This window comes from Cetorhinus maximus, chromosome 31 (genome assembly GCF_964194155.1).
Source record: "Cetorhinus maximus chromosome 31, sCetMax3.hap1.1, whole genome shotgun sequence".
Lineage (NCBI taxonomy): Eukaryota > Metazoa > Chordata > Chondrichthyes > Lamniformes > Cetorhinidae > Cetorhinus > Cetorhinus maximus.
The window spans coordinates 21,115,172-21,136,054 of record NC_135909.1 but is presented as its reverse complement, the minus strand read 5'-3'; the positions used below and the strand labels follow the sequence as shown (position 1 = coordinate 21,136,054).

The 20,883-nt window shown below is 43.7% G+C and overlaps 1 long non-coding RNA gene across 1 annotated transcript; it reads left to right on the top strand.

The window, feature by feature from the left end:
- The first annotated feature begins 1,644 nt into the window (after positions 1-1,644).
- On the top strand, positions 1,645-19,635 carry LOC144670319 (uncharacterized). The gene is made up of 3 exons (XR_013573855.1): positions 1,645-2,145; positions 2,472-2,569; positions 18,863-19,635. It is a non-coding gene; the product is annotated as an uncharacterized LOC144670319 (long non-coding RNA).
- The last annotated feature ends 1,248 nt before the right edge of the window (positions 19,636-20,883 follow it).

Below are 20,883 nucleotides of genomic sequence, written 5' to 3'. Positions count from 1 at the left end.
TTTGGTGGTGGCATCATCCTGGGGTTGGCGGAAATGGTGGAGGATGATCCTTTTAATGCTGATGGGGTAAAAAGTGAGGACAAGGGGGACCCTATCATGTTTCTGGGAGGGAGAGGACAATGTGAGGGCAGAGGCACGGGAAATGGGTCGGACACGGCTGAGGGCTCTGTCAACCACCGTGGGCAGGAAACCTCGGTTAAGGAAGCAGGAAGACATGTTAAAATCAGTGTTTTGGAAAGTGGCATCATCAGAACAGATGCTGTGGAGACGAAGGAACAAAGAGAATGGGATGGAGTCCTTAAAGGAAGCAGGGTGTGAGAAGTTGTAGTCGAGGTAGCTGTGGGAGTCGGCGGGCTTGTATTGAATTTTGATGAACGATCACCAAAAATTGAAACAGGGAGGTCAAGGATGGGAAGGAAAATGTCAGTGATGGACCATGTGAAAGTGATGGAGGGGTGGAAATTGGAAGCAAAATTAATACATTTTCCAAGTCCAGACGAGAGCATGAAGCGGCACCAACGCAGTCATCAATGTACCAGAAAAAGAGTTGTGGGAGGGGGCTACCAGAAAAAGAGTTGTGGGAGGGGGCCTGAGTAGGACTGGAACAAGGAATGTTTCATATACCTCATAAAGAGACAGGCATAACTGGGGCCCATGCAGGTACCCATAATGACACCTTTTATTTAGAGGAAGTGAGTCACGTTCAAGGAGGAATTGTCCAGTGAGAGTACAAGTTCAGCCAGTCAGAGGAGATTGGTGGTGGATGGGGATTGTTCAGGCCTCTGTTCAAGGAAGAAGCGGAGAGCCCTTAAACCATCCTGGTGGGGGATGGAGGTTGATAGGGATTGGACATCCATGGTGAAGAGGATGCGGTTGGGGCCAGGGAACTGGAAATTGTTGATTTGATATAGGGCACCAGATGAATCATGGATGTAGGTGAGAAGAGACTGGAGAAGGGGAGAGAGAACGGAGTCAAGATGAGAAGAAGTGAGTTCCGTGGGGCAAGAACATGCTGACAAGGTCAGTCTAACTGGACAGTCCTGTTTCTGGATTTTTGGCAGGCGGTAGTAGCGGGCCGTCCGAGGTTGGGAGACTGAGGTTAGAAGCTGTGGAGTGAAGATATCCAGAGGAGGTGAGGTCAGTCACAGTCCTGGAAACAATGGCTTGATGTTCGGCGGTGGGGTCATGGTCCAGAGGGAGGTAAGGGGAGACGGCCATAATACAGTTAGTATTGAGTAATTGACTCTATGATCAATGATTTTATTACGAGTGAGCATAATGGAATACAATTCAATTACAAATTTCAAAAATGTGAAAACTAAAAAATACTAATATCCGAGATTGTAGAAAGTGTAAATTTAACGGGATGAGAGACAGTTTAATAACAAACAATCTGCAGGGGATGGACGCAAAATGAATATCGAAATGGGACAAACAGAGATTCAAACGCGCGAATGGTCCCCGCTTCTGCTACACGTCCACTCGCGCCCAACGCCCCTTGCCCCCCGCGCCGACACAGGTTTGGAGATTTTGTTCTCTCTGTGATGAGAGTGAAATGGGCAAAATTCCCATTGATTTTAGCGGCTGAATTGCTTCTCAAATATGCGCACGCGCAGTATAAGCCCGCCCCCAGTGTCGTCACCATGAGGATAACAGCGCATGCGCAACCCCTCCCCCAACAATGGCCGAGAGCGTCATTCACTCAGTGAGCGGAATAGGGTTTAATTCAGCAGCGATCGGAGACATCACCGCCCCAGAGGGAAGTGAACAAACAGCATCTGCTTAAAGCAGCGCATCGGTTTGGAGCCGCGTCCGCAGATATGCTCAGAGATTGGCATTGAGTGTCCGGGCAGCTGAGGCGGAGGCGGCGGCTGTTTTTAATGGGCTCCCTGGAACACGAGCTGCTCCCGGAACATGGAGTGAGCGGGGGGAAGGGAGAGGCCATTCTCGAGCAGTGTCTGGACAGAGTGAGAAGAACTCGCCATTGAAGATCATTGCTGCTTTCTCTCCCCAAACCCGAGTGAAGCTTCCTGGCTTAGTTCCGGCTCCCACTGTCCCTTGTTATTGGACAGAGAATGGCGGGGAAAATAGCCGCACAGTAACAATGTTTCCAGTTACACAAAGAAGATCAATTTCAGGCACCAGGTGAGAAGTGTGAAAGAGACATTTTAAACTGTACCTGCTTGTTTCCGGGTGTACTGTTAGTTCAAAGGGAGATGTAAAGAGAAATTTGACCCTTGCAAAGGTCACTTCTCCATCAGATAGCCTAATTCAAGGAGCAGTGCACAGGACAGGTTGTCTCTGCAGGTCACAAACTTGTTACAAATCTACTCAAAAAACAGATGAGTAGAAACTGATTGTTCCAGTACTGCGTGTGCTGCTGGTTTTGCTCTGTTGATTCTTCATAATAATTATTACTTGAAAAAAATACATTTATCACTTTTGTACCTTCTACTTCACCTATTCTTCAGGTGAAGGAGTTATGCTTTCTGTGTGCATGGAAAGAATTGAAGGAACCAGATGATTCCTCGAAACAAGGAAAAGTGCAGCCTGATGGTTCCAACTCACAGTGAGTACAATATCACTCACAAAGCACAGAGATACTGCCAGGCCTTTAGGCCAAAATGAAACAGTATAGAGACCCACATAGGTCCAAAGGTTGGGAGGTGCCCTTTCAATAAAATATTAAAACAGAGCATTGGTGGGAGAAGTTGTTTCCATTGCACTCCAACCTAGTACAACTGAGAACTAGATACATCAATCCCAGGGCAAAAGCAAACCCACTATTATTTTTAAGTACACAGTGTCACCTTGTCCACAAATTAAATACCAATTATTAACTCCATCAGACAACATTTACCCTTTTGTGAGATACAGAATACATTGCTGTTAGGTATCCCAGAGTGTAGACCGGGCTACAGATTAAATACCAGTTCCAAAATCTCACTAAGTGTTAGACGAGAACATCGAGTTAAAGTATCAATTTCCTTTTAAAAACTGCACAAATTACACACCAGGCCAAGTATCAGATCGATGTATATGTTATCATTTCAATTTGTTTTCACAGAGATACAAATTGAACAGCACTACATATCCCATACAAAACTACTGAATGTAACCTACGGCTGTGAAAGAAAACATTGAATAAATATTTTACAAGAAAGCAAAGGTTAAACAAATATTGATACCATAATTTATGAAATCCCAGTTACATTCAACACCAGAGATGCATAGATAGAGAATAAATCCAAAACTCATTCATCCACCTAGAGACAGACATATAAACAATAATTCCAAGCACACATTCAATCTAGAGATTGAAAACTACAAAATTAAAGCTACTTTCATATACACTGTCGTTGACAGAAAGATGCAGAATATAGTCCACTGTCATATACAGTACCAGGAACTGACAAAGGTATCACAAAGTCCACACTCACTTATTGTACCTGAGATTGATGGCCAACAATAACTAATTCGCATTGAGCAGATAAGATTGAAAAATATAGAATACAGGTTTGGAAGGTGCTGTCTAAGGAGGCTTGGTGAGTTCCTACAGCTCATCTTGTAGATGGTATACACTGCTGCTACTGTGTGTCAGTGGTGGAGGGAGTTAATGTTTGTGGATGTGGCACTAATCAAGCAGGCTGCTTTGTCCTGGGTTGTGTCAAGCTTCTGGAGTTCTGTAGGAGATGACTGATACAGAAGGAATAAGGCATTCACATGCAACATAAAAGACTGACAGAAGCAGGTTGAATGCAACAGTATTACACTCCACAGGAAACGGAAAGAAAGCAAAGAATAAAACACACTTTTCATTTCACAGCAGAAAATTTGAAGCAAATTGAATAGATCAATCACAGGATCAAAGAATTGCATTTATGTAGCTCATCCTGCACTCGTACAAAGTACCACAACTGACAGATACAGACAGAAAACAGCATTTGGATACAATACCAGAGACTGATACATACAAAATAAATCAGGTACGCATATAATTATTCAAAGACTAATGGCAGTAGAATTAACATTAAACTCTCACTCACTTCCAGATAATGGCAGCTTCAGAATGAGCTCCACATTCAGTTGTAATTCTGGGGACTGACAGATGGAATGGATCACAAAATCACATTCAGTTCCACAGACTGATGGGTACATAATTCATCTCATATTCACACACAGTAGCAAAGACAGATACATTATTAAAAACTCTTTTGCAAAAAGCACACGAGACTGACAGATACAGAACTAAATTAACTGTCCCATTCAGTACCAGAGAATGGCAGAAAGAGAAAATAATCCACACTGACACACATGACCAGAGTCTGTCAGATACAGAATATATCCCACACTCTCATCCCAAATCAGAGACTAACAGATGGAGAGGTAAGGCCATAACAACACAGCCTCAATGAATGACAGTTACAGAATTAACCTAATAATGGATGACAAATGGAGAGATGCAGATTGACTCTCACACTTGCTGAGTCCCAAGGGCTTATGATCACAGAATGAATCCCACAGTCACACAGAACAGTGGCAGACAGTGAATGTGACCACACTCACAGAGCGGAGACTGGGAGGTACAGATTGACATCAGGACTTGCATATAGAAGCAGAGACTGACACACACACAATAAATCTCTCTCACACATTCAGTCCAGAGATTGATAGATGCAGAGTGAACCCTATTGCTCTCACATGGTACAAGATTTGCAGATAGAGAATGAATTCCACCATCTCACAAAAAAACAGTGACAGATATTGAACAAATCTCACTCATGTACAGTTCACAGAACTAGAAGTTACAGCATGAATCCCAGAATTGCATTTAGTACCAGAAACAGTCAGATATAGAATTATTACAACAAGCGCATTCATTACCAGAATATGATAAAGGCATACAATTATCAGCTAATGAATTAGTCCAAAACTCTCATGGTGAAGCAGAGAATGATGAATACATAATGAATCCCACATCCATTCACTTGCAGTGACTGGCAGATACAAAATGATTTACATACTCACAGATTGAACCAGTGATGAGCAGATACTGAACAAATGTATTTCACACATAGAGCAGTTACTAATATTGTTTGATTTCTTCTTTGGATGTTTGTGTCACTAGAAAGTCCAGGAGTTTTGCTCCTCCCCAATTGTCATTATGAAGGCGGTGGTGGACTGCCTTCTGTCTGATGCTGTCTGTCATCCATAGGTGTGGCAAATTTGTTGTTAGGTAGCAAGTTCCAGGATTTTGACCCAGTGATGATGACTGAATGGTGACATATTGTCAAGTCAGGATGGTGTTTGAATTGGGGGTGACTTTGCAGGTGGTGTTATTCCAGGCACCTTCTGTACATGTTCTTCTAGGTATAACAGGTTGCGGGTTAGAAGGATGCTGTTGAAGTAGTCTTTTTCCGTTGCTGCAGCAGATCTCGTAGATGGTACGAACTGTGTGAGAGTGGGGGAGGGAATGGACTCATGAATTGTGTGTCACTCAGATACTTTATCCAGAATATTATTAATCTGCATGAGTGTTGTTGGGATTGCGCTCAGTAGTGGAAAGTATTTAATCACACTTCTGACTAGTAGGTTGTAACTCACAGAATAGGCTTTAAGGAGTGCAAAGGTCAGTTACTCACTGTGGACCTGCTTTGACCTGTTCCTGAAGCTGTAGTAGTTGTGTGGCGAAGTAAGATTAAACCTTTCAATCATTTACCATAAACTAACAAGCACAAAAAAAAAGATGGTCACACTCGAGCGAGATATCCCATTGTAGGGAAAAAGCCACACTCACTTATCATAGACGTGCAGGCAAAGCACAAAACCCACAGTCACATTTCAATTATAAAGAAGTCCATAATAAAATCAACTTTCACAGGTTTTGAACAGACAGGGAAATGAATACAAATGTTCACCAATCAGACACAGACACCGAATCATAGCAACATCTACATTCTACAGGTTAAAAGATTCACAGTAAAACCTACATCTCATTAAACAAAATGAAGAGGTACTGAATAAAAACATATTCTGTTACAGTAACTGACAGGTACAGAATTAGATCAACATTCTCATATCAGACACACACAATTGCAGAGTTAAATCTAAAATAACATCTAACAAATTGATAGGCACAGAGTGACCGCACATTCACTTGCCAGAATTTAAAAGGTACAGGAGAAAAACCTTTCTTCCATACCAGAGACTAACTTGTACAGAGAAAAATAGACACTCACCTAGCTGTAACTGACAGGTGCAGAAGAAGATCCTGATTCACAGACTGGAAACTGTCAGGTAAAGATTAAAGCCAAAAATAACAAATCAGACACTGAGGTTCACAGCAATCCCATATTCACTTGTCAGAAATTAACATATAAAGAGTAAGGCCTTTTCTCCCACACTGGAAATGTCCAAGTACAAAGGAAAACCCAGATACATGTTTAAGAAATTGACAGACCCAAAGCAAAACCAGCATTCACAACAGCAAAAAACGACAGGAACAAAATAAAATACACACTCATGTAACAAAAATAGGCAAAAATAATTAAGTCTACCTATCCAAAACTGAAACAGTTAAAATCCACAATCACACATCAGTAAGTGACTTGCACAATAAAGCCCAGATTCTCATAGCAGAAACAGATGGAGATAGAGCAAACTAATTCTCACTGAACCAGAAACTGGGCAGGACACAATACAGATTACACCCATTTTTCAGAAACAGACAGGTGGATATAAAATTAGGTACTTACATAAAAGAGATTGACAGAAACAGATTAAAGCACATTGCCCCACTTAAAAGTTTGACCGGTGCAGTATATAACCCAGTCTTCCAAAATACTGACTTGTACAGAGTGAAAACAACACTAACATGGCAGGAAATCACATATTTAATATAAATCCACACGGTCATACCACTTACTGACGGTTATAGAGTTAGATATAATAAATCAGGAAATGCATACGATCATAGCAGAGTCTAACAGATAGAGATTAAAATCCAGACACTTAGCAGGAACCAAAAGTTACAGGACAAAGCCCACAATCACATATCGGACAGTGAGGGAATCAGAGTAAAACCAACATTGACATAGATGAGACAAATTGGTCGTATGAGGAAAGGTTGCTCGATTTAGGCCAATACTCAGTGGAGTTGAGAAGAATGGGAGGTGATCTTATTTAGAAATATAAGTTTCTGAGGGGACTTGACAGGGCAGATTCTGGGAGGACGTTCCCCCTCATGAGGAGTCTAGAACTATGGTCCACAGCTTATAATAAAGTGTCTCCCATTTTAGACTGCAATGAGAAGGACTTTTTCTCCCAAAGGATGGTTAGATTTTGGAATTCTCTTCCCCGGAGAGCAGTGGAGGCTGGACCTTTGAATAAATTCAAAGCTGTGTTGGACTGATTTCTGATTGACGAGGGAGTCGAGGCTTTGGGGGCCAGGCAGGAAAGGTCACAGTTATATCAGCCATGGTCTTATTGAATAGTGGAGCATATTCAAGGGGCTGAATGACCTACTCCTGGTCCTATTTATTATGTTCTTAAAAAATAAGATTAAATGTGAAATTGCATGAGAGAAGTTAATAAGAATAGTGTGTATCCCACAATTACATGACAGAAAATGATAGGCAGACTAAAACCTACACTCATAACAGAAAATGGCAGGTAAAGGGCATGCTCACACATCAGATACTGACCAATTCAGTGTAAAAGGCACATTGACGTTCCAGAAATGGAAATTATAATAGCATAAAATGCCCACTCATCTCAAAACAAAACAGGAGATACAGACTAAAACCCACACTCTCAAACTACAGAAAGACACAATGTGAAACTAAACTCACCAGCAAGCAACCAACTTGTTCAAAATAAAACACTTACATCATCCCTGTTAATTTCGAGTATATGTGTAAGGCCATCACTGGCTCAACAGGAACTGACAGCTGCTTTGTACAACACACTCACACCTACCAAACCTGACAGGTAGATTGTCAAAGTCACATTCACATATGAGAAACTTTTAGACACAGGGAGTTTAAAAAAAACACTCATTCACACATACCCGACACTGCCAGAAACACAGTAAAGCCACACTCAAAATAAGAAACTAGAAGCTACAAAAAAACACCCAATTATGCCAAATATTGATATGTACAGGGTAAAAAAAACCTTCACATATCAGAAATGAGCATGTGCAGACAAATTGCACACCATACCACAGACTGCGAAATATGGAGTAAAAAAAACACTTTCCATACCAAATACCAACAGTACAGAATAAAATACAAAATTACCTACTGACAGACAAGGAGTAAAACCCACACACACACACATCAGTGATTGATGGAAACAAAACCTGCATTCACTGAACAGAGATTGGCAAATACAAACAAAAACAGATTGTCACCTATCAGGAACTGACAATAGCAGATGAAAAGCCACATCCACATTTGGGAGATGGAAAGAGACAGAGTCAAACCCACACTCATGTAGCAGAGACTGACAGGTGCAGATTAAAATACAGACTGACATAGGAGAGACTGACAGGAACACAGGAAAACACGTCCTTTGAAGCTGCATGGTGTGGAGATTTAAAAAAACATAAATTGGAGATTAATGTTATGAATTAATTGTTGTAATCAACTGCCACAAACTGACATAGATTAAAAGCTTTATCCAAATATCAGTTACTGATTGGCCACATTCACATAGCTACAGAGGACAAATATCTGAAGAGACAGAATAGAAATCCAATCGCTGAATAGCGGGAAAGGGAAGAAATTAGAAATGTGTGATCCATTTCACTGCTGAATGTGGACTACAAAATTCAGTCCAAGGCCATTTCCAATGGGCTCTGGGGCTGGTGATCCACCCTGACTGGACCTGCACTGTACATGGCAAGAAGATATCTGATAGCCTCTCACTACTCAGGGAAATAATTGCAGGATGGGGGCGGCAGGAGACCGACCTCATCAGCTTGGGCCAGGAGAAGGCCTATGGCAGAATATCACACACCTACTTGATGGATCTGCCCTCCAAAATGGAGTTTGGAGAGGGAATCTGCAGTTGGGTCCAGCTGCTCTACATAAACCTCAGTAGTGCAGTTTCAGCCAATGGGTGAGAATTGGAAATCTTTCTGATAAATCTGAAGCACTCTCTCCCCTCTCCTGTTCATATTTTGCATAGGACATTTTGCTGAGTCCATCAGGAAGGATTCGGGTATAAGAAGGGTGACAATCCCAGGCAGCGGAGGCACTCAGGTCAAAGCCTCCCTGTACATGGACAACGTCATCGTCTTCTGCTTGGATCCACTGATAGTGTACAGACCTGTGATTGGTTCAAACTGGCCTCGGGAGCCAAGCTAAATTGTGTCAAGAGTGACGTCATGTTCTTTGGGGACCTAGGCTGACCATTTCTTTGTCCCCTTCACTGTCAGGTCAGGCTGCCTGAAGGTGCTGGGGATATGGTCCTGGGCATGGACTGGAGACTGAAAGGAGCAAGTAGCTATGGTCAAAGAAAAACTGGGCATGCGGGAGCGACGCTCCCTCTCCATCACTGCTAAGAAACTGGTCATCAGGTAATAACACTCTTGATGTTGTACATGGTGCAGGTTTGGCCCTTTCATCACTCCTACACTGTGGTGATCACCCGAGCTTTCTTCTGCTTTATCCGGAGGTTGAAAATGGACCATGTTCACAGGGACATGGCATACAAACCTCTAGATAGATGGGGACAAAATGTGACCAACATCACCCTCATCCTAATGGCCCTGTTGTGTGTGGCTGCATCAAGCTGTGCATAGACCCTCAGGAAGCAAACACCAAGTGTCAATATGTGCTGAGGTTCTACCTGACCCGGTGTCATGAGGATGGATCACTTATAGAAAATTTTATGCAGAAAAACATCTTTGAGGACAACTCCATCCAGCAGTGGTACCCACGTAATGATCTACAGGTACAGCAGGATAAGGCAATGGTAGATTCTGTCAGATAGCCTGCTCAGTGAACTATCAAAGTCTTTTGGCAGAAAGCCTCATCACCAGAACTTTCAAACAACCCCTAGGATGTAGCTTGGCTGGTGGTGAGAAAGGTCCTCCCCATCATGTCCTTCCTCCAAGCCCAAAGTCTCTCCCCTTCTGCTCATCACACTCGGTGGCTGTAGTGGAGAAGAGACCATTGTTCTGCACCTTCTGGGATGTACCTTTTCCAAGAAGGTCTGGCTAGAGATGCAGTGGTGTTTGTCGAGGTTCATCCTGAGCAGCTCTGTGATGTAGGACTCAGTGCTCTATGGCCTGTTCCCAGGGACACACACCAAGATAAACATCAGCTGCAGCTGTAGGATCATCAGCTCTTTGGTCTGCCCGAAACTTGCCTATCTTTTGAGTGATATAGACTGGCACATTCCAAGATCCAAGACTATGTGCTGAGGAATACATTAAAGCTTGGAACAGCCACCACAGAGGTTCAATGGGGAAATGTCACTGCTGAATGCCTTTCACCCATAGTGCACTGAGGGCCTGAAGAATTTTATAGCACCCCTGGGGCTGTATGCCTGACATTGATTGTACTTTGTGAATATCATGAGTAACAGAAATTAGATTGAAGCACCTCAGAGAGGAACTTGCTGCATGAAGGCAAGTTGAGTTCTGTTGCAGTTTCTGTAATGTTTCAGTTTGAAAAAAATTGCCCTTGGGCTGTATTCCTGACATGGAACATATATTATAAACATCAGGGGAATTACAACTGTGGAAAGGCACCTAGGGGTGGGGAGAAGTTGAACTTTGTTGCACTTGCGGTAATTTTCAAGTTGAAATGGTTTGCAATGTACTCCTATACGTTTTATGAATAAAGTATATTTCTGGAGGCAAAAAAAGAAGAGAAGGAAACAGTTGCCAAGAAAGGGTGAAAGAAACCTCTGAGTAAAGGGCAGGAATGTTCAGGAAAATTTGAGGAAGGAGAGTTACTTCATCTACATCTACAAAGTGATGAAGCAGGTTCATCCCGACACCGGCATCTCCTCCAAGGCCATGAGCATCATGAACTCGTTCGTGAGCGATATTTTCGAGCGCATCGCGGGTGAGGCTTCCCGCCTGGCCCATTACAACAAGCGCAGCACCATCAGCTCCCGGGAGATCCAGACCGCCGTGCGCCTGCTGCTGCCCGGGGAACTGGCCAAGCACGCCGTGTCGGAAGGGACAAAGGCGGTGACCAAGTACACCAGCTCCAAGTAAAACCCCACAATGGACTGAAAAACATTCACAACACAACGGCTCTTTTAAGAGCCACCCACAATCTCTCTGAAAAAGCTGCACCATCTTTTCCCATATTGAGTTAATGATAAATATCTTGCTGGAGGAATGTAGGTCAATTTTCCAATGCTTTCCAATCCGATCACATGTTTCTCCAAAATGCAGTTTCTCTCCCAGCGGAATGTCTGTTTCTCTATTCAGTGTTTGTGATGTAAACTGAACATTGGTCCCTGACCCTTTGTCCAATTTCTTGGCCTCACCTGTTAATGTTCCACCTCCTCCCACTCAGTTAAAGTGGATTTAAAGGGAATGTGCCAGTCTTCTCCTTTTCCAGTGTGTTTACTTGTTGGGAAATGTTAATTCATTAACCTTTAACCGCTGGGGTGCAGAAACTTTAATGTCACTTTCTAACTTCTTACACCAGAAGCCTGGACTCTGGATTCACTCCCTCGGCTGCTCCTGTCACCAGGCACCAATCTCTAATCTGTGATGTGTTATCTTTACAATGATTGAATTGGACTGGGTCCCATTACAGAATGTTGTGAATGGGTCTTCCTACCTGCCCATTACAGATTGTTCCTTCGATGTGAAACTATCAAACTGAATTGGGAGTGAATTTTAAAACCGAAGCAAAGTTTCACTAAAGTGGTCCCTGGGATGTGGTGATTGTCCTACGATGAGACGCTGATCAAATTTGGCTTTTTTATCTCTCTAGTGTTTGGAAGAATGAGAGGCGATCTCATTGAAACATACAAGATTCTGAATGGGGCTTGATACGGTAAAAACTGGGAGATTGTTTCCGCTGATTGGGGAATCTAAAACACGAGCACTGTCTCAGATAATGATCATTTAGGACTGAGATGAGGGGAAATTTCATCACTGTGAATCTTTGGAATTCTCTGCTCAGGGTTTCCAATGGCAGCTTCCTATGTAAACATGTCATGCTGCAGTTCACCAGCCTCGCCAGTGGAGGTGTTGCAGTAATTCATCAAACCCCTGGAGTCAGACCACTCAGCACAGAGACTGGGATCTTCCTGTGCTCCATGTGTGGGTTTCAGTGCCTGGGTGAGAGCACCTCACTGAGCACAGGCTGTGAATAGATACTGTGTGCCTGTGTGTCTCTGCACCACACCTGGTGAAAGTAGCTCATTCAGCACATACAGGGCTGGGATTTCCCTGTACTCTCTCTCAGGCTCAGTTTCCTCTGAGTGGATATCCCTCATTCTTTGGTTTGAATTACAGCTTCTCTCTTACAGTTAGTCTGGGTGTTCCTGACTGAGCAGAATGCCCCTATCCTGTCACACTCACCACACACATTGACGTGGATCCCAAGATACAGGTGATCAAGAACTCACGTCTTCGCTACACTTGTTAACTTTACTGACCCCTAGTCCTTGAATCATCATTGGTTTTCCTGGAATGTCAGGTACATTATCATCTTCATCTGCTGTGAACACTGACCTGACAGTGGAAAGACATTGGAGGAGGATGGTGAAGTCAACAATGTCAACGGTTGAGAAGGATGAGGAGGGATTGATCAGCTGGGTCAGGCTGCACTCGCCTGTTCCCATTCTAATCTTTCCAGAGTATCACCTGCAATGGCTTCTCTTCCCACTCCTGCTCTGTTACCTCTGCAATCCCCCAGGGATATATCCTTGGCTCCTCCTATTTCTCATCAATATGCTGCCCGTGGGTGACATTACCTGAAAACACAGTGTTAGTTATTACATGTATGCTGATAACACCCAGCTCCACTTCACCATCACCTCTCACAACCCCTCCACTGTCATTAAATGACCAGACTTCTTATCCAACATGTTTTACTGGATAAGCAGAAAATTCCCCCAACTAAATATTCAGAAGACCAAAGACCACACTACAAACTCCATTCCCAGTCACTTACTCTATCCCTCTCCCTGGTCACTGTCTGAGACTGAAACAAACTCTCATAACCTCGGCACCTCACTTCACCCTGAAATGAGCTTCTGACCACATACCAGTTCCTTCACCAAGATCACCTATTCCCAGGTCTGTAACATTGCACATTTTATTTTAATGTGAGTGTCGCTGGCTAGGTCAGCATTTATTGTCCATCCCTAATTGCCCTTGAGGCTCACATGTAGGCCAGACCAGGTAAGGACGGCAGATTTCCTTCCCTAAAGGAAATTAGTGAACCAGATGGGTTTTTACAACAATTGACAATGGTTTCATGGTCATCATTAGACTTTTTTTTATACTGAATTCAATATCCACCATCTGCCGTGGTGGGATTTGAACCCAGAGTCCCCAGGGCATTACCCGAGGTCTCTGGATTACCAATCTAGTTAATTACCAATAATTACCAACACCGCTATGCCACAACCTTCCCATGTCACTATGCCTCAACTCACCTGTACCTGAAACCTTGATCCACTGCTCAAACCCTCGTCCATGCTTTTGTTACCTCTAGATTTGACCATTCAAACACACTCCCGGCCAATCTCCCATTTTTCACCCTCCAGAGAGTGAAGCTCATCCAAAACTCTGCTTCCTGGATCTGAGTTCACTCCAAATGGCGGTCACCCATCACCCCTGAGCACGTTAACCTATACCGCATCCTGGTCTCAATTATAAAATTCTCACCCTTGTTTTGAAATTCCTTCATGACCTCACCTCTCCCTATCTCTGGAATCTCCTCCAGGCCGACAATGCTCTGAGAAATCTGAGCTCCACTAATGTCAGGACATCCCTGATTTTAATCACTCCATCACTGGTGGCTGTGCCTTCAGCTCCTGGGCCCTAAGCTCTGGAATTCCCTCCCGAAACCACTCTGCCTGTATCTTGCTTTCCTCCTTCCCCTACCTGGATCCCATTCCCTCCATTTGTTTCCCCCTTCCTCTCCCCCGGGTTCCTCCTCTCTCACCCTCTGGCTTTACGCAGTCCAGTTACTGTTTTAATTGACATCAGTGAAATGTAGTTTCTGTATTTCCCACAGCAGTGACTACACTTTAAAAGGAATTCATTGTCTGTAAAGCTCTTTGGGATGTTCTGAGTTTGTGAAGGAAAATATTTACATGCAATATTTTGCTTTTTTCATAGAAACATAGAAAGGAGTCACAGAAAACACTGAAAAGGCCACTCAGCCTATTTTGTATGTGATGGCCGCACCCTCTGAAACCCGTCTACAGCCCTGCACCACTGAACGAGCCCCAATCCCCCTCCCATCAACACTGCACCCTCGTCTCCTCCTCCTGATCTCCTTCCCCACCCACTGAAACTCTTCCCCACCTGGTAAAGCCCTTTCCCCAGCCTCTGACCCATTGGGAAAGGATCAGCTTTGTAATCTGAGGGCCGAGGATTCCAGTCCCTGTCTCGCTGCTGCTTCCAGCGAAACTTGGTCAATTCCCAGGAAGCCATGAAAAGTGAGCAATTCCCGCTGGATTCTCCTGCTCCCTCAATGGGAGTGAAGGAGATGCTCCTTCAATCTGCAACAATGTCCATCTTATTGAAATTGCAGCAGCCAGGGTGATTTTTTTCCCCTGACTGACAAGGGAGTGAAAGGTTATGGGGACAGGCGGAATGTGGAGTTGAGGCCGCGATCAGATCGATCATGATCTTATCAAATGGCAGAGCGGGCTCGAGGGCCTGATTGACCGACTCCTGCTCCGAATTCCTATCTTCATATGTTCGTACGTTCGAAAACATTCCTCTTCCCAACCCCTTCTCTGCCCCTTAGCCACCAATCCTCCCTTTGAAACCCTTCCCCACCCCATGAACCAATTCCCGACCCACTTTCCTCGTCCCCTTAAACGCCTACCATCGCCTTCGCTCCTTCTCCCACCTCTGATATTTGTGAGATAGCTTGCTCTGTGGATGGTCAGAGTGCTGACACCCTAAGACCCCTGTCTTCTCTCAGTCCCTTCCTTATTGGGTTATTCTGAACTTTCAGAGATTCTCTGGAGTGATTCCCCACTTCCCATTCCTTGCAATTCCCACATCTTCTCCCAGCCTCATTCATCCCTAAACACCTTGTCCTGGGACACACTGATCCTAAGGAGAAACAAGACATGGATATGAAGCTGTGATCAAAGCAGTAAGTTTTATTTCAGAGTACAGCCCATTATTCAGACAGCAGGAACACAGGGTCAGGGCTCACTGGACTGAAACAATCAAACAGCCTGTTTCCCAGGAACGAAGATTTCATGCAGTAAGAACTTGGAGAGCTCGGGCTGCTGGGAATCCATCACCAGATCTTTCACTGTATTCGAACACAACATATTGACTGGTCAGGTTCTCTAAAGAGAAACTCCCCAGTTTCCTCACAGGCCTTTTGAACAGTTTATCCTCCATTCACAAAGCAAGCCCGCCTGTACACTAAAATCCAAAATGAAGAATGAATTGAGTGATTCTTCTGCACACAGAGGGAGGGAGATCAATGTGAAAACCTGAAGCTGACTCTGTCAGTATTACTGGAATGACTCTGGATCACACATCAACCTCACCTCTTTTATTTTTAATTAAAACCCACACATCCCTCCCTCCCCTCAACCTGTACAGACTCATTCTCTGTCCGGAAGGGCAGTCCAAGGGATTTTTCTCAGATTGGACCCCACCAGACCCACAATCTCAGACCAGAGAGAGTGAAATGAAAAATCGGACATTTATATCAAACCTTTCCTGTCATGAGAAGAGTCCAAAGAGTTTCACAGACTGGCGATTGCTTCTGAAGTACTGATACTGTTCTATAGGAAACATTGAAGCCAATCAGCTTTCAGCAAAGTCTCACAAAGAGTGAATGAGATTTGACGGGGTGAGGAGTTTCTGGTCATGTTGGTTGAGAGAGTGATGTTGTTCCAAGACACGGGGAGAACTGCCAGCTCTTCAAATAATGTACCAGATATAACCTTTGGTATTAACAGGTAGACAGGGTCTCAGTTTAACTTTTCATCCAAAACATGACACCTCCAACAGTGCAGCACTCCCCCAGTGCTGGTCTGGATCTACTGGAGTGGGACATCAACCCACAATTTGTTCACTCAACTCCCAACTGAGGCAGAGTGACAATGGATAAATAAACCACTTCTCTTATCTACACAATCTGTGTTCTCACAACCCAATCTGTGTGAAAGCTGCAGTATTAATCAATTTAAATAAACCTGTCTTAAACCCTCTTACTCTCACTCCTTGCCCTCATTATGAAAAGCTGACTCATGCCTGGGGATTGATCCCACAGACACCTCCAGTATCGCTCCGAATTCCTCATTCTTCACCTGTTAGACTGGACAGTGCATGTGGAGGAAAGGGACTGAGGGAACTGCCGACTCTGTCCTCACTCACAATCTGCACTCTCACACTGCAGCAGGTAGCAGCGATGGGGAGCAGCAACTGGGAGTTACTCCTCTGTGGTTCCTGGGTACTGAGGCCAATTACAGAGTCTCCCAACTGAGTAACTCATCCGGCTGTGATCCACCAACTCGGCACTGCCCTTTTCTTGTTGGTCTATTTGGATCAGCCCTCAACACCCACCATCCCCTCCAGCCGCTCAGATAGTGACTAATCATTCAGGGAATTTACCTGTGCAACTGGTTTACATTAAATTCTTCAGTCTTTCATAAATAACAATTCAACCAATTATATTGTGATGTTCAAACAATTAAACTGTGAAATTGAAAGAGAATAATGTAGTTTGAAAAGAATCCTGTCTGAACACTGGCTGTGAAGGGATTGGGGAAATGTGCCGGTGTTTACTATCAGGATGGAGAAACCCATTCCCTGCAGTCGGACTTGGCTGAGTCAGGAGCAGAAATTGAATCAGCAGGAAGAGAGTTTTCATTATCTTCCATGGAGTTCCTCAGAGTCAGTATCAGGATGCTGGAGTAGAAATGTTCTGTATCTAATCTCGGAGAATTTGCTGTTTTTATAATCACACACACACACACACACACACACACACAGAGTGAGTCACTCACTGAACTTATTATGGGTAAAAGGTGTTGCCCTTCTTCCTCTATACTCATTTTCATGAGTGTAGCCTTCAGGCAAGAGCTCACTGTGAGGTTAGGTTGCTGAATACCTGAAAGGGAGGAAAAGCAGTTTTGCATGGCTACTGTTCCAGCGAGCCTGCCCCTCTTAAAGGGGAACTGCACTAATTGTAAGGAAGCTGCTGCCGACTTGCAAAAATTGCCTGTAAAACAAAGCACTCGAAATGGAGCAACACGGAAGAGAAAGGGATCCCAGGTTCTTGGATGCAGCTCTAAAGGCAACAGTCCAGGGCTTGGATGGAAGAGAGAGCCCACTTCTCTGCAGTGTATGGGGAACTGTGGGGTGGGGGTGCTCTGTGCCAGAGACCCTAAAGCAACACCATCAGGAGGCAATTATGGTGCTCAATTCCCAGAGTCTAACCCCAATGAGCTGACAGCAGGGTCACCTGAAGCTCAATTCCCTCACTTTGGTCAGGAATGATGATGTCATAGAGCACAGAAGAGTCCAAGCCAGCTCTGTGTAGGGCAATCCAGCCAGTCCCATTGACCTGCTCGATGACCATATCCCTGCATGTTTAATTCCCCCAAGCGTTCAAACAAGTTCCTTTTGAAACCATTGTTTATCTCTGCTTTTACTAACCTCGAAGGCAGCGACTTCCAGGTCATCACCACTTGCTGAGTCAAAAATAAAATGTGCTTCATTTCTCCCTCCTCCAAACTCTACAACCCCCCCTCCCCGCCCCCATAATCTGTAAATCTGTGTACCTGAGTTCTTGTACGATTTGCTGATGGGAACAGGTTTTCTTGTCTACCTTATCTGACACTGTCATAATCTTGTCCACTTCTATCAAACCTACTCTCAATCTCCCTCTCAGCAACGAGAACAACCCCAGCTCCAACCTCCAGCTTCTCCAACCTAACCTTCCAGCTGAAATCCCTTATCCCTGGAACCATTCCAGGAAATCTCCTCTGAACCCTCTCGGGGACCCTCACTTCATTCCTAAAGCATAGTGACCAAAACTGGAAGCAATAGTCTAATTGTGGCCTAACCAGGGCTTTATAAATGTTCATCATAACTTCCCTGTTTTTGTACTCAATACCTCTATCTATGAAGCCCAAAGTTCCAAATGTTTTGCTAAGTATTCTCAAAACCTGCTGCCACCTTCAAAGACCCATGTACATAAACCCCCACATCCCTATGACCTTGCATACTATTTTGAACTGATTTCCTCCCCCATCCCTTCTTCCAAACTGCATCACCTCAAACTTCTCTGTATTAAATTCCATCTCCCACTTGCCTGCCCATTCTACTAGTCTATCTCTGTCCTGTTGTAGTTGATTGGTATCATCCTGACTGTTTGCCACATCTTCACGTGACATTCCCTACACACCACAGTAGCCACCTCTCACACTGCTTCATACACCACACTCCCATCACTCACCCATTAGCAATCCCGGGCGGTCAGGACTTGGGTCTAACATTCAGATGCTCCGCCTCAAACACTCAGAAATGCTGCCAACCTCGCACACAGCTCTCAGAGACTTCACACAACTCCACCTCCTCCAACTGTGATACCCACATCACTCAAACACAAATCACTCAAACACTCAGCACACTCACTGACATTCTCTATTTGGTCTTTCACAGGACAATGTGATCCATAACCACAGGGAGCAGAGCAGAACCAGAGGAGGACATGCACGCCTGCATCACCTGAGCCCTCTGGAGGAGGCAGTGATCTGTATCATGGAAGCAGCTGTTACAGATGCCGCTGAATTGAATTATAGACAGCTGGTCTGGGTGCTCTGATGTATCCGAAGGGAAACTTGGTTTGAAATGCTAAGTACATAAATATGGCTGAAGTTTTAGAATGTGAGGTGTGAAGAACATTTGCATTTTTAGAGAAACCAAAGTCGTGAATTTCAAAGAGATTGTAAGATGCTACACTGAGCCAACAGAGGTTAAGCCAAACAGTGTGTTCATATTTCCCAAAGATTACTGATAATGGGAGTACTATGGAAAATTTATATTATGGAAAAAGTTGCAAAGACATATTGGAAGAATGGGATTTACGTTAAAATGCGAGAAACCTGTATAAAACAGATGAGGTCATATGTGAGAAGAAGGATTCTAAGGTCTAACATGTGTGAAAAGCCTCCAGCCTCTGTGTACCAAGCTGCTGTCTCCAGGAACTGAAGCTAAAATAGTCCATTTTAAATATTGCCGTCCAGGGTATTGTCTGCTTTGACTGGGTCTGTTGAAATCTATGTTGTTTTACTGTTGCCTTACCGGAGGTGTAACTGTGAGCTAGATTAATTAGGGATTCGAGGAGTTATTATAGTCGTAATTTTTAGTCCTATGTATGTGCTTACAATTGTTTATTTTATTAATAAATGTTTAATTTAGTTTGGTAAAAACCCTCTAAGACTCAGTTGTCTTATTACTACTGAATTCAAGGCACGCATCTCGAAATAAAAAATACAAATTGCAAGAACAGCTGTGGCAGGGTTTCAAGTTTCTGAGATTGGAGCAGCTCAGCATTTACCATCACTGGGCCATAATACATGTAAAAATGCAGGCAGCCACAGCAACTAGTACTCCATGGGGACTCAGTTGGCTGGAAAGCTGGTGTGAAACAGGTTGTTGTCAACAACACAGGATTCAATCCCCGCTCCAGCTGGGGTAGATTCAGGAGCTGCCTCTTTACCCTTCCCATAATGGAGATTGTGATGTTGTGGGTCAGTCTGCCTGCGGGCAGAGAGCTCAAGAAGAAGATGTGTTTTAATAGTGGCTGCGCTGTATCTTTTTCATGCAATTTATTTCTCCTGAAGTCCACTGATCTCCATTTGAAATAATTCCCACTGCTGTTCTATCTCTTTGTCCAGTAATATTCTTTCCAGTTTATCTTTCCAAGTCGTATTCCCATCTCCTAATATTAAGCTTTTTCTATATATTACATTTCTGCCTTTCCTTACTAGAATCTTCTTCAATTATTGTATAAGTTTTATTTGGCTGTGAGTATTATTGCCTCGATTTTCACTGAAACTTTAATGTTCTTATCTGTTCTGCTTCATGTTAAACTCTTAGATGCAGCAGTGATTCATCTCTTGTTGGGCTTCCGAGGTTCTGGGGAAGAAATGCAGCCTGAACGCAGGATAACTACCCAATTCCAGTTTTCAACTTTCCCGACATCTTCCTGACAAAACACTTGCTTTGAAATCTCCCATGATTTTTATGCTCTGAATTTTACTCATTCCATAGCTTTGTTTAAATATTTCCCTCCAATGCTTTTCCAATATTATCTATCCTGTAGAATGGTATTTTTTGTGTTATTGAACCTGGATGGTCTTCACTCTTCCTTGTGCTTCACCCTGTGTACTGTATGGAGATAAGCTCCACAGATCAGGATCAACTCCCTGCCAGCTATTCAAATGTTTCAGATGAGTTTGTAAACTGAATGAACTAATTCAGTTATAGAGATAGCCAGACAAAAATAAAGGGAAAAAAAAAAATCAAGGTTAATCAGATATACCAAGCAAAACACATCACAGGCATGTGGACATGAAGAAAACATCAGACATAAGAGCAGGAGTGGGCTACTCCAGAGCCTGTGCTGCCACTCAGTATGATAATGGCCAATATTTTACTTTATCTCCACCTTCCTGACC